Consider the following 14,714-nt stretch of genomic DNA (forward strand, 5'->3'; position numbering starts at 1 on the left):
TGTCTTTGTGATTGTTGCCTAAATAGGCATTCACTAGTCATGAAGGTGAATGGGTATGTCATTTGACTTGTTTCCCTTTGTAACTAATAATTGTTTATTAATGCTTATTAATTATTTATTTATTTATTTTATTAATTTTTTATTATTTATTTAATACATTATTTTATTTATTTATTTATTTATTCATAACAGCATATTACGAAAAAATAGCAAGTGGGAGCCTTCCATGGTTTGGTTCAAAGAAACAGAATAGTAGAAGAATATAAAATTAGGTTCATGGAGCTATTCAAGTATGTCCCACGCATGGACACTAATCAATGTTAGGTAGATCACTTCATTTATGGATTGAACCCTAAGATCAGGGAAATGATATGGATGTGGAAACCATCCTCAGTTATGAAAGTTGTTGAAAATCTTTGCTATGTAGAGGAGCACTTGGATTTAAAATGGGAAAACATAGTTTTCTTTCCATAAAGTGAAGATTTGTGGGGAAGGCACCTCGGACCATTTCCAAGCGGAAGAAGTTCTAGGCCACTACCATATAGAAATAGTATTGTACTTCAAACAATTACATCAAGGATTTCAATGGTTGTTAGTTCATCTTCACCAACAACTCCAAGGACTCATGTAGGCCTAAGAAAAATGTTTGGAACTCCAAGAAGAGGAAGAGGTTCGAGGGAAAGGAGGTCTCCACGGAACTCTATCCATAATCCACCTCACATCACTTGTTGGGGATTTGGGGAACCTCATTACTAACATGAGTGCCTTGAGTCACAACATGGTAACAGTCATAGAGAAAGAAAAATGCCAATGGGAAGAGCAGGCAACCACCATTAGATCTATGAAGTAGTTGATAACCACCAAGATGAACACCAAACCATTGTGGTGGAAACCTAAGGTATGATAAATCATGCAAAAGTTAAAATTTTTGTTTGATTCAGGTGTTAGGGATAGTTTCATTTCACCATTTGCATTATAAAAATGTGGGTTGGTAGCCTATGAGCGCAACAACTTGAAACTAGCTGAAATGGCTTCTAGGGTAAAACAAGTGGTAGGAACTAGTGTTGAACGATGTAATGTAAACCTAGGAGTGTGTTAAACTAAGTTGAAGGCATACATCATTGACTTGAGAATGTACAATGTGATCAGTGACATGGTCTAGCTAGAATCTCATAGAGCTTTGGTCGATTGTTTCAAAAATAAAGTAATTTGTTTAGGTGATGAAGATATATCAATTGAGATCTATGGTATCAAGAGGTAACTTCCCCTATGATTCATCTCAATGATAAATGTAAATGTTGCCTTAGACAGGGATATAAATTGTATGTGGTCGAGACTGTAAATAACAATAAGGGACCCTCCCTAGACTATGTTGTAGGCTCGAAATGTCTACCTCAACATTGGGGGAAAACCACCTGGTTGGGACCTTAGATCATATCCTTTTCCATTTGAAATGGGGATTCCAACTAGTTAAACTAGGTCAAGTTACCTTCTCTCTATCTCGACTGGCTTAAAGTATGGCTTTTTCTTACCAATAAAGAAGAGTCATCAGATCAGTGCTCTTGTTGAGCTTAGGCAATAAAGTGATTCTTAAGCTAATCTAGGGCTCATCCAAGCCACAACTAAAGTTTTCCTCTTTGGTAAGAGGACTTCTAGAAATGTAATGATTAATCTAAATGCAAACTAATTCTAGAATGCAAGCAAAAAGACAAAAATCCTAATCCTATCTCGATTAGAAGATGTAGATCTAACCCAACCGAGAGAAAAGCAATTAAATGATTGAGATTTTAACATCCCTGATTTTACATGAATATATGGATAATGAAATAGTTCTACTAGATGATACTATAATTACCAAAACATGATTTGTTCAGAGACCAATTAATGGTGAATGATTAACCAATAACATTAGGAAATAGTTCTCTTAATGTTGATGGTAATTAAATCTAATTTAGATAGCAGATTTCTGAGTAAATAGTTACTCAAAAATCTGATTTAAGTATAAGAGAAAAAGAGGAAATTAACAACAGATCTATGAAGCTAATGAACTAGATAGCTAATTAAAAAAGACCTTCACCTTGACATAAACAATAGTGCTCAACATGAAAGACAATTTTACACAAATCTTTTATTAAAAAGATGAAATTTGCGTTAAAAAAATAATAGTCATTAACATACAAATTGATTAAAATCTGGTCTCTTTCTCTATTCCTTGAATTTATCTCCAACAATCTTTCTCAAAATCATAAACTCTGCTGCTAAAAGAAAGAGTTGCAATAGTGCAAGCTCTACTCCCAATAAAAAGTATAGAATTGAAAAAGACCAATCCTAATTTCTCAAATCTAAGTTTTCTCCTCCTTCTTCTAAAGCTTGAAAATCTCTTACAACAGTGCTTTAAGAATTACAAAATTTCATAATAGAGGAGCCTAAAACCCATTATACAAACCATTATTTATAATTATAAAAATGAATTCCAAATAGGAGAGTTGTTGAAGAACAAATATGCTCCAACAATTTTCATTGGTCAAAATTCTTTTTCTTCTCTTGCTAGAGAAATTTCATTGATTCAAATATTCTCTTCCTCATCTCCTCAACTGTTCTCCTGCAAAAAACCAATCAAAATTAAATTAAAATGCAAATTAAAATAAAAAATACCAAATCTAGAAAATAAAATATCTCCAATCAAAACTCAATTAAATAAATAAATAAAAGGAAATATGAGATTTTCATTGATCCTTGTAAATATCTTATTGGTCAAAGAGAAAATTCGAATGGATCTACACTCAACAGAGCCTATGAGCAAACCAAAAATGCAAAAAATTAAACTCAGAAAAATAATTTTAGTTACAAATTCAAATCTTAATTTTCTGCTAAACTTTAGACTCACTTACTGGCCGAATATGGTCATGCAACCACATCAGAAATATTCTCCATGATTTTATCTATCTAACGAGTCATCCTGGGCCTGATTTGGCCAAGTAAAACTCAACTTATGAGCTTCCAATGTTGAAGTGCTAAAATTGCTAGAATTCTGAAAAAATTGTTGCCTAGGCCAAAATTAGGCAAATTTAATTGAAAAATCTAATCATATTCAACTGTATGTTATTAATTAATTACAATTATAAAATTAATTGATTAATTATATACAAATTAATTAAAAATTTAAATTAATTTACAGACTAATTATAATTATATAATTACAATTATATTATAATTTGAATTAAAATGATTAAAATTTTAATTAATTTTAAATTAAAATAAATTAATTAATTTTTTAATACCACATGAGACAAGTGTCAAGTTACTATTGGTCCCAATTGAATGGGCCTAGTGGCTTTTGGCTCAACGAATGAGCCATGGTGGGAGGCATAAGGAGGGACTTATATATAATAAAGTAGAGGCATGAAGTGGGAGTTATAAGAAGTGGAGAGGAATATCGGAGGAGTTCCAATATCGAAAGTTTTATAAAGACGTGGTACGATATCAATGGTCTCGAGGCTCCCACTTGGGATAAACCAAACTTATGTTAATAAACTATCGGAGGTATTATCCATCAGGGTATCGGAGGTTATTCATATCGTAAGTTTCATGAAAGAGCTTTGAGGTCAATGAAGTTTCGAGGTACATCTGACATCGGAGGTATTGAAGAATCATAAGGTTATATTCAAAAATATGATATTCCAAGAGTTTTCAGGTCATATTAATAAAATATCATATAACCAATGTTTAATATACGCTCCATCGGGAGTTGAATAATATCATAGGTCCTTTTGGAAATAGGGTTACGATATTTATTGTTTTTGATATCCTGATGAAATAGTATGGTGTGAAGGGAGAGAGGAGGGTCACGCGGAGTGGGACCTGCGGAGTGGGACCTTCTCTCATATGTAAAAACTACAGTTTCTTACAATTTAAAAATCCAACAAAATGAACTATAGTCACTTTGCAATTTTGAGATTTCAGATCTTGTAATTTCTTTTAAAATTGGAATTGGAATAAATTATCGAGATCCTGAAAACACATAATTTTAATTGTTCTACAATTTGGTTGCGGTGATTTTGTAGGATCATTAATAAAAAATTAAATAATTAGTAAAAATTAACTAGGAATTAATATTTACAATCAATTACTAATTTATTTACAAAAATTAAAATAATATACATTTTGTATCTTTTTTAACCAAAGCGGTAAAAATTATCAAACTTTGGATGAGCACCATTTGCAAACCATATAACCAAATGAGATGAAACAAGTATCAATGGAAAGATACTGAAAATTCGAACTCAATGAAGCAATCAAAATAGAAATCTGATGAAAACAAAAAATATGGCAAAATTGTAGGACATACAACCAAAGGAAAATATTAAAAAGGTACCTTAGCCAAAAAATTATGGAAAGGATCCCCGTTATTTAAAATAAATAAGTCAAAAATGGGGGGGGTTGATTTTTCACTACAACATTGGCGACACACAGGGAAGAACCAGTTATCTCTGGTTAAAGATAATGAAGCTCAATTTACCTAAAGGTTAAAAATAATGGAGTCCATTGAATCATCAAACAATAAAACATTTACATGGGTCCCACATAAATAGATTAAGCAATATGAGTTCGAAAATATAAGTACTGAAAGCAGACTTGAGTAAAAATATTGAAACCAAAATTTGGGAAATTTTTATTTTAAAATTACCTCATATGAGAAATAGAAGAAGGTACAAATGGGAGTTTTTTAATAAAGAATATATCCATTATTATGAATGGCCTCTGACATCGCTTCGCTACCAAAGAGCCTAAATAGTATCCCGATGAAGTTGCATTTTATGCCATATAAGCATAGCCCTGTTGCCAACAAGCTTCCATAGCCCCAATGGGTTTACTTGTATTCCCCATGCTTCCTCTTTTAATCACCCTTTTGATAAGTGCATTTGTGAGATTTTAGTTTATGATGTACCTGAGTGAAAGAGGCGGTATGGTAATAGATATTTATGTTAATGGATATAATACTTCCATAATGTTGACTCCAAATTCATTTCTCGTGACTATCAATCAGAGGCTTTTATAAAGTGGAGAGGTGGGAGGGATCCATTGAGTTGAACGCAAGCCAGTGATTTCTTTGAAAAGGTGAACTATATCACTTATAAAGGTTGTGTGTTACTCCATGAAAAATTTTTAAAGCAAGAGGGATTTATGGTTCCATAAAGATATGTATTTAACGATAAATGAAATTCATGAAATCAAGAGAGTAAACGTTTCCCATGTCTACCAACCACTATTGGGTGAGGAAAAGGCCTTCTACATTAATCATGGTGGAGGCACCAAAATCAAGCCAAAAGAAAAAGAAAAAGGAAGAGAATTCCAAATTGAAATAAAAGGAAATCTGCAAACTCCAAGAACTGTAAAAATGAAGAAAGAAAAAGCTGAAAGAAAAATCCCAAATTTAAAGAACAAACTCCAACAAGATTAACTATAAAATGTCTCAACAAACGAATAAAAGAAGAAAATCGTATGTGTGTTCGTCTTTTGTTGAGAATCTAGTAAATTTTATCACGTGGAGTTATAAGTGATTAGGCTTCTAAAATTAAAGGGTGAATAGCAGTGATGAGAAATAATTAGCTAAATTAGAAGCCTCTGCCTACTGCAATTTTTCTTGTTTCAAAGAAAATCTTGCATAAAAGAATCTTAACCATTTTATGATAAAAGTAATGCTTAAGAAACAAACTAAAGGTTTTGAAATGCCCCAGTCTCGCTGATTTTATGAACATCATTATTACTTCTCCCAAAATAAAACCAAACAAAGGAGAATGAGTGTCAAATCTAAGGTGTGCAGTGATTCTTGAAGTTCTGCAAAACAGAGTTTAAGACCACCAAAATTAAAAATAAAACTTAAAGAATTAAAAATAATGAAGATGGGCATATGACACTTACCATTGGAGAATCTCGTTTAACTTACCTAAAAGGTGTGGATCTTCTACAACAAAAGTTAACCTCTTCTTTTAATTGGAAGTAAAAACATGAAGAAGTTGAATTTTTTGAAATTTCATTGACCCAAAATCATCATTATTAAATCTAAACTAAAGCAAGCAGTAAACTAGAAAATGATGTCTCACGTTCAAGGAATTAGAAGTAAACCAAATCCATAGAAATGAGAATGAAATGATGCTTCTTTATTAATTGCAGTGAGAATTATATTTCAAATTTCATATTCACTCCATGATCCTCATAAATTGTCAAGACTCAAGGTCATGTCCAAACAATGTAATGCATAAGTGTAGATGGAGAGGTCTTGAAATTTTGTGTGCTAAATATAGAGTGATATATCAAAACTCAAATATAAGATAAATAAAAAATGATTTATCCATGATCCATTACCTTTACCTGTTCCAAATTCCTTACCAATTGCTACATTATCATAGTGGTTGCTCAACAGAGCCTTGAAAAGCAAATGAAGATGCACACTAAAAGATAATTGAGATAATGAAATGGGCATCCAATAGTGGGAGAAAGGTAGAAACAAAAACAAACCACTAGTGATGAAATTTTCATTAGCCAGGAAGATTGTCGAGAAGAGTAAGAAAACCACTTTGAAACTAAAATTGACTTACAAGAAATTGAGACCACAAGATTTCAGTGAAGACAATGAAATAGGGGCAATTTCCTTCGCTAAGTGTAATGGACGTGATATTGGAGGAAAAGGAAATGTGGATCTCGGAGAGGTAAATCTCAGAATTTGTTTTTAAATGATTCCCATATAACACAAAACCAAGAGTCCAATAAGTCAGAAAGTCCTAAATTTTGAGGAAAGATATTTGAAAAATGAAAAGCAAAGGATCAGGATTCCAACATTCACCAATTAAAGGCTTTGAGTCACTTCGAAAGAAAGGAATATGACTAAAGGGAAAAAAATATGAACGAGTGTGATGCAATGGTTCAACTCAACTCGACAATTGTAAGATTCAGAATGGGCAGAGATAAAATCATGGATAGGATTAATGTTGCAAGATTTTGCAATTTCTTTTGCTTATGGGCCTTCTTTAATTTAAAATGCGAGAAGTTGTAGACCCATGAAAAATCTGAACAAGGAGTGGCTAAGCGTTCAATTTCAGCTACATTAATGATTATTAGCTCATCTTATGCATTTGTGAAGCAAGGAAATATGAATAGAAGCAACAATATAAAATATCCAAATTCTGATGAAAAAGAAAATACTTCCCTGAACATGTTGTGGATTGTAAAGGGTTGTCTGCTCGCTTTATTCTAAATCTAATTAAAAATCAAGTCTCCATATCAAACTAATGAAGACCTACAAAAGAAACAAAATATAAATAAGAATAATAGAAAAGAGAAATTGACAACAGATGAAGATGAACATGTCAATGCACACCTGGACGAATTTTGGCAGTAAATTTACTGAATGAATCTTCAAGTTCTCCCATGTGTATCTCAAAATTTGCATATGTTCAAAATCATCTACTTATTCAATCTAAACTAAAATGCTAATTAATGAGCTTTCAATTTGCATTTTCTTCATATTTACATTCAGAGACAAGAGTGGTGAAAGTGAACATCTAGAATACTTGTGAATTGAAAATTTGGTATTCTAAAAAACTGTCAGGCCATAGCAATTCTTTGGAACTTCACCATATATGATTTTATAACAAAAACATTTTCAACAATGTGATGAAGTCTTACAAAAGCGACACAATTCATTGAATCACAAGCATGTATAATCTAACGCTATAAGAACTTTGATATGTTCTAGGCTATTTTGTCAAAAAATGAAAGGGAATTCCAAAGGAAAAATTTGGGCTCATTACTTGCTTATTGAAAATATGCAATAAATAAAATAAATAAATACAGGAAAAGAATCTAAATCTAAACTAATATATTGCCAATCTTAACTGAATTAAAGGAAACATGACTAAATATAGTCATACTTCAAATGTAACCATTCTCTCATTTCTAAATCCTGCATGTATATACAGGTCAATCAACAAGAGTACACTGCAATTAAATTATTAAAAGAAAAATGTAGCCTACTATGCACAATTAACAAATTCGGAAAAATAAACTTATTTACATAATCCTTTCCTTGAAATTCTTCCAAACATTTGGCTACAGGGTCATAAAATTCAAGATGTATTTCAATTGATACCTGAAAGAGGTTCAGGGAAAGAGGAAACATCAGACTAGTGTTAAATGATAATTCTTTAAATATCATAGGTTGTTGTAAACAAGGAATTACATGTACAGGAATAGAAACTTATGTACAGGAATAGAAACTTTCTTTTCAAATGGATTGATAAATCGTGGGTAGTAATGTAGAAAATTTCTAGAGGAATTACATGATTGACCAATATATAATAATAGGCTCTCAAAAATCAATATTAGTGAAAAATCAATTTGAAAATCAAAAATAGGTTGGCCACGCATAATCATCAAATATAATTTCAAGATAAGAATTAGCAAATGATCACGATCGAAATTCTGAAATTGATTTTCATTTATGTTGATTAATGTGTTAGATGGGAGATGAGGTCTGGAAATTAGTGGAGGAGTCCAGATCCATGCATTGGCTGCTCCCATCTCTTAATGCCACTTTCATAACCTTGATCCCCAAGGAGGACCAAGCGGCCACGCCCGACAAATTTCGCCCCATTTCCCTTTGCAATGTCATCTACAAGATCATCTCCAAAGTTATCGCCAACATATTAAAGCCACTGCTTCCTTTGCTCATATCACCTGAGCAAACTGGTTATGTAAAGGGGCGAAAAATCCTTGATGGCATCATTCTCACTCATGAGATTATGCATTTGTTGAAGCAGACTAAAAAGCCAGGTATGCTCCTTAAGATCGATTTATCAAAAGCTTTTGACAAACTTAATCGGAATTTCATTCAACAAATGCTAATAGCTTTTGGTTTCAGCCCTCCTTGGATAAGATGGGTCATGAGCTTGATCTCCTCGTCTTTTTTCTCAGTCCTGGTCAATGGTATCCCCTCTCATCCCTGCACCCCCTCTCGTGGCATCCGCCAAGGCAATCCCCTGTCCCCCTTTCTCTTTGTGCTCATGGCGGAGGGGCTAGGTCGGACCATCTCTCATGCCCTTCATTCGCATCAGCTTCGTGGCATCTCCGTTCATGAGACCCTTGCTCACACCCACCAGCAATTTGTGGATGACACTATGTTGTTTGGTCATCCTTCCACTCATGAAGCTTCCGCCTTCAAGAGCTTGCTTGATTTGTTTGCTAAAGCCTCAGGAATGACTGTTAATGCCTCCAAGTCGCAGATCTTCTTCTTTAACACTGCTATTCCCATTCAACATCGCATTGCTAGAATCCTCGGATTCTCCATTGCCAAGTTGCCCGCCAAGTATCTTGGAGCCCCCTTGATTGTTTCAGGGCTCAAGCACTCTTTTTGGAGATCTCTCTTGGATAAACTCGAAGCTAAACTATCCTCCTGGACCTTTCGCCCCCTCAACCTGCCTAGTAGACTTATTCTGGTCAAGTTTGTCCTTCAATCCATGCCTCTCTATATCTTCTCAGTCCTTGCAGCCTCGAAATGGGTCCTCAAGCAGATCAGATCTCTTCAGCGCAACTTCCTGTGGGGAGCTTCCGGTCAGAACAGAAAATGGGCCTTGGTTAAGTGGAATACGATATGCAAGACAAAGTTGTAGGGGGGGCTAGGCCTTCGCGACCCCCAGCACAGCAACGCCATCATGGGGGCCAAGATCTAGTGGCAATGGCTATCCTCCCCCTCGTCCCCATGGGCGAAACTCTGGAATGCCAAATATGCCAATCACAGACCCCATTCAGAGCTCATTCGACTGTCTTCGATAGAAGCAGGCTCTCTGATCTGGAACACCACCAAGATACATTGCCTTCTTATCCAAGATCACAGTTTCTGGGAGGTCCATAATGGTCGCACAGCTAGTTTCTGGACAGACTCATGGCATCAGCAACCCAAGCTTCTCTCAACCATCAAACCGCCCCTCCAGCTTGATTTGATCGCTCCCCTGGAAACCACAGTTCATCAATTCTAGGAGGAACACCATGCTCAGGGGTATAGACGGTGGAAAACAGCAGAAAGCTGCTTGAATAACCAGCAAGTTCAAGCTCATCCAGCGCTGGAAGCAGAATTATTCAGCAGGAAAATCAGATACTCGGACAAGCAGGACATCCTTCGCTGGGGACACTCTCCCAAAGGCAAGTTCTCCACTCAGGAAGCCTATGCCCTGATGACCCAGACTCTCAAACCTCTTGACCCCATCTGGAAAGAGTTGTGGGCATCGTAGCTTTGGCCTAAGGTTTCCTCATTCATGTGGTTGCTCTGTCACAAGAAAATCCTCACATGGGATAATTTAATGAAGAGAGGCTTCACTGGGCCCTCAAGATGCCCCAACTGCAATAATCAAGAGGAGACTATTCAACATCTTATGCTAACTTTCCCTCTGGCAGCCTTCTTTTGGGAAAGTGTTAGCTCCAAGTGCAGAAGAGATGGTCGATGGTCCAGGAATTAAACAATATCATACGTAATTGGCCGACTGCACCCTACTGATGCAATATGCTCAACTCTCTCTGAAGGCACATTCCAGGTCTCATCTTATGGCACATCTGGAAGGAGAGGAATAAACGGATATTCAAGAACCATACTACCCCTCGGGAAATCCTCTGGTTCAATTACTACAGTAATCTCCAGGAAACCTTAGCCCTGCAAAAATGGCAGAAGGAAGATTTCCCTACTCTACCCCAGGAGCAACAAGTTTGGAAAAATTGGCAGATTAAGCTCAACCTGAGTCCTGAGACGATTGGTCGAAGAGCTCCAAAGGAAAATTCTAATGAAAAATGGGTCTCCCCACCAGAGGGGGTCATAAAGCTCAACTTTGATGGAGCATCCAAAGGAAATCCTGGGGAGGCGAGTTTTGGGGGAATCTTTCGCAACCATAAAGGGGACCCCATGCTCGTCTACTATGGCTCCATAGGATGGGATACCAATAACTCTGCGGAACAAGAAGGTCTATGGCAAGGTATGCAGCTAGCCCAGCTCCATAATTTTTCGCCCATCGAGATTGAGGGTGACTCTCAAATCATAATCTCCATGATCAGTAAAATCCTCTCAGGCTCCCCCCCTCGAGAGTAGCGTACAGTTGGAGGCTCATGGCAAGACTGGAACTCATAGCTGAATGGTTGCAAGAGCACAGAGCTATCTACCTCAAGCACACCAGAAGATCAGGCAACAAAGTGGCAGATATCATGTCCAACAAAGGGGTATCGAACGCCCAGACCCTCTCTGCAAGGCCCCTCTCGAGTCTCAATGATGGCAAGCTCCTTCAGGAATGCACCCAGTTGGTGATTCAAGACAACTTCACCCTGGATGCAGGTGAGCATTGATGTGATGGAGGTCACGATCTGGCATATGAGTGCGTGGCAAGCCCACTGGTTCGCCGGCGGAAGGCAGGTCCTCACCCCTGGAACAATTAAGTTGAAGGACTATCACCCTATGCGACATTTATTTCGGTGGGGAGGCCGAGACACCAAGAGTTTCAATATGAAACCTCCAGCCCCTCTGACTCCGTCCTCAGATGCTTGGTTTTGGTATTGTGGTGCACTATCGGTCTCCATGTCGAGACAACTCCTGCCTGTAGATTCTCGTTGTTTGTCGGAAGCTGATCTGCACAGTCTTCGCACCACGGTTGGCAAGCACTGCCCGCTGGCCTCCTACATTAGCTTCATCCCTAGTTATCATCACTCGCATAGCCCATTCTGTGCTCAGCTCCTCCCTGCTTTGTTCGGCTTCCGCTCCCACCCCCCTCTGTTGGAGCCCCCTCTCATTTCCGCCGGCTCTCACGACTTCAGTGTTGCAATGCCAAAGCTAAGGCACCGTATGAGATGTCGTAGGGTAAGTGTCAGGCCTAATCCCTCCCCTTCCCCCTCCTCTGGCCCGCCCCCCTCTCGCACTCCCAGCGAACATGCTTTACGTCGCACTCATGGAAGAGGTCAATCTCGATGCTTCCCTCCCTCCCCGTGGAACATCTCCTTCGCTTCTCACCCTTACATTAATCCTCGGCCTGCTTTCATCACTTCTCCACCGTCTCCTGGAACCCATCTCACCCTGCAGGCCCCCCCTTCTGTTCCGCCTACTCCTCTGCCCGTAGATAAGAGTCCCTCTCGCCTGGATGATAACAGCAACTCTGGCCTGCTCCAAAGCACAAGGATGACTACAGGCGAGCGTGACGTGGTGTTTGACGCTCCTCAAAAGGTTCCCGAACCAGATCCTGATGAAGGCAGCTCTGGCCAGCTCCAGAACTTTGGGACAACTACAGGCGAGCGTGAAATGGAGGATAATGCTCCTCGAAGGGTTCCCGATCCTGTTCCTGATGACAATGATGGATGGTGGTGCAGAATAGAAGAGGAATCGCCCTCGGGTGACTATGGACTCTAGCGCCTTCGCTTTTTCTCACCATCATGTTTAGTTTTTTGAGCAATTTGCTGGGTTTATCGCCTGTGTACCTAAGCGTGTTTAAGCTAATCTCTGTAGCTAAAATAGTTTTTATTCTATGTACAAGTCGGTTCGGCTCTGTTTTTTGGCCTGCTGTTATTAACTCAAGGCTGGTTTCCTCTTGCGAGGCAGCTTTCAAACGTTTCTCGGGCCGGTTTCCCCTGGCGAGAGGCTCAATTTTTGATATCTTGCTGACTGTATGGCGGCACTCTGATGCCTAGAACTCTTTGTACCATATGTTATATTAATATATTTAAGCTTACTTAGAAAAAATAAAAAAAAGTGTTAGATGGGAGACTAGAGTTTTGATGCTCGTAGTGTCAACGTAGTGTGTTTAGAAAATAAAAAATGAGATTCGAAAAAGAAACAAATTGAAATTGAAGAAAATGAGAAAAAGGAAAATTATAATTTACATCTATATTACATATAATGATACAACATAGCGGGAGTTTGTTTGTAAAGATTTTCCTCTCACAAGTGATTACAAAATTAAAATCATTTTTGTTTCCATTCACTTGCAGAGATGGGAAAATTTTTATATTAAGATCATAAAAAGGTAAGTCATCATTGTAGGAATCATAAATTGGGGCAGATTCGTGATTGTTGAAATCATCATGGTGATTGTTGAAATCATCATGATGATTGAATGATTGCAAATTTATTGAAACATTTACATTAACATTATTTTCATCTTCAAAAACAGATTTACTTAAAGAGTTAACAATTTTTTAAGAAGAAGAATAACAAGGTTCAATGTTTTCATCATTATGAACAATTTCATTAGTATATTCTTTTCCTAAATTAGAATCAAATAGAAAATTTGCAGAATTGTAAGTAATTAAATTTTCTCTATCCCTATTATAACTTACTGATAATTCGTAAATGATAACTCCTTTATCTTGTGAACTGTTATCAATATCGAAAGGAGCAGTTGTATTATTATTTAATGAATTATAAAATAAATCGGGATACAGAGAAAAGTGGGAATTTGAATTTACAAAACTGTAAATTTCTCTATTAGAAAAATGTTGCTCATTTCCCAAAATGTGTGCTTCAAAATATTCTTGATTAACATGATTGTAAACTTTGGGATGTTGATCCATGTCCTCATTGCTGAAAGAATTGGTTTTTCCATTGCTTAAAAGAATATCAGGAGGAAGATATTGATTGTTGCTTATTTCTGGTTGTAATTTTTCATTCACAACAACATTATTTATTTGGGCAGAATCATTTTTCTCCTAAAATCGTTCATTAGCAACTCTAGTTTCTAGAAGAGGATCATTCTTAATGGTTTGAGAAGTTGATTTTTCAATAGAAACAAATGAATTTTTTTATTCTTGATAAGGAATACAAGGAAGAGATATCAAATTTTTAAACCAACCTATTAATTGGAGTTGAGGAGGCAAATATTTGGACCGAAATTGCATTAAAATTAATTTGAATCTAACATAAAAACATATCCAAAGGCTCACCTTCCATCCTACTCAATTCTCCTAATTGATCACACGCCTTTTCATAATCATATTCCTAAAATGTGTGAAGGAAAATCTTCAAAAATTCATCCCAACTATGTATGGATGAAACTGGAAGAGATAAGACCAATCTTTGGCTCTTCCTATCAAAGTAAGAGTGAAGATCTTGTAAATCACACCTTCGTCAATACTAAAATAATTGGAACTTAAAACAAATTGAAGGAGATGACTAAAAGCATATGTCTTACCATTGTATTTTACCTAAGACAGGGTCTGGACTGACTTTACCGGAGTGGAATTTGGATGAAGTCTGATAAAGCAACTCCAAGGATGTCTTTTACATTAAGCCATAGTAATAAAATAAAATTTTCAAAGAAAAAAATGACTATGGCCCTCCTTATAGCACCAAAATATTGTAGGCTTGAAATGTATGCCTCAACATTTAGGGAAAACCACCCTATCGGGACCTTAGAGTAGATCGTTTTCTGTTTGAAATGGTGGTTCCAACTAGTTAAACTAGGTCCAGTTGCCTCCTCTCTATCTCTATTGGCTTAAAGTATGTTTTTTTCTTACCATTAGATTAGCCCTCTTGCTGAGCTTAAGAAAGAAAGTGATCCTTAAGTTGATATAGGGCTCAACCAAGCCACAACTAAATTTTATCTCTTTGATAAGAGCACTTATAGAAATGTATTCATTAATCTAAATGAAAAGAAATCCTAGAATGCAAGCAAAAGGACAGAAATCTTAAGCCC

This window comes from Pinus tabuliformis, chromosome 8 (genome assembly GCF_031772625.1).
Source record: "Pinus tabuliformis cultivar Carrire ecotype Pingquan chromosome 8, CPIR1, whole genome shotgun sequence".
NCBI lineage: Eukaryota > Viridiplantae > Streptophyta > Pinopsida > Pinales > Pinaceae > Pinus > Pinus tabuliformis.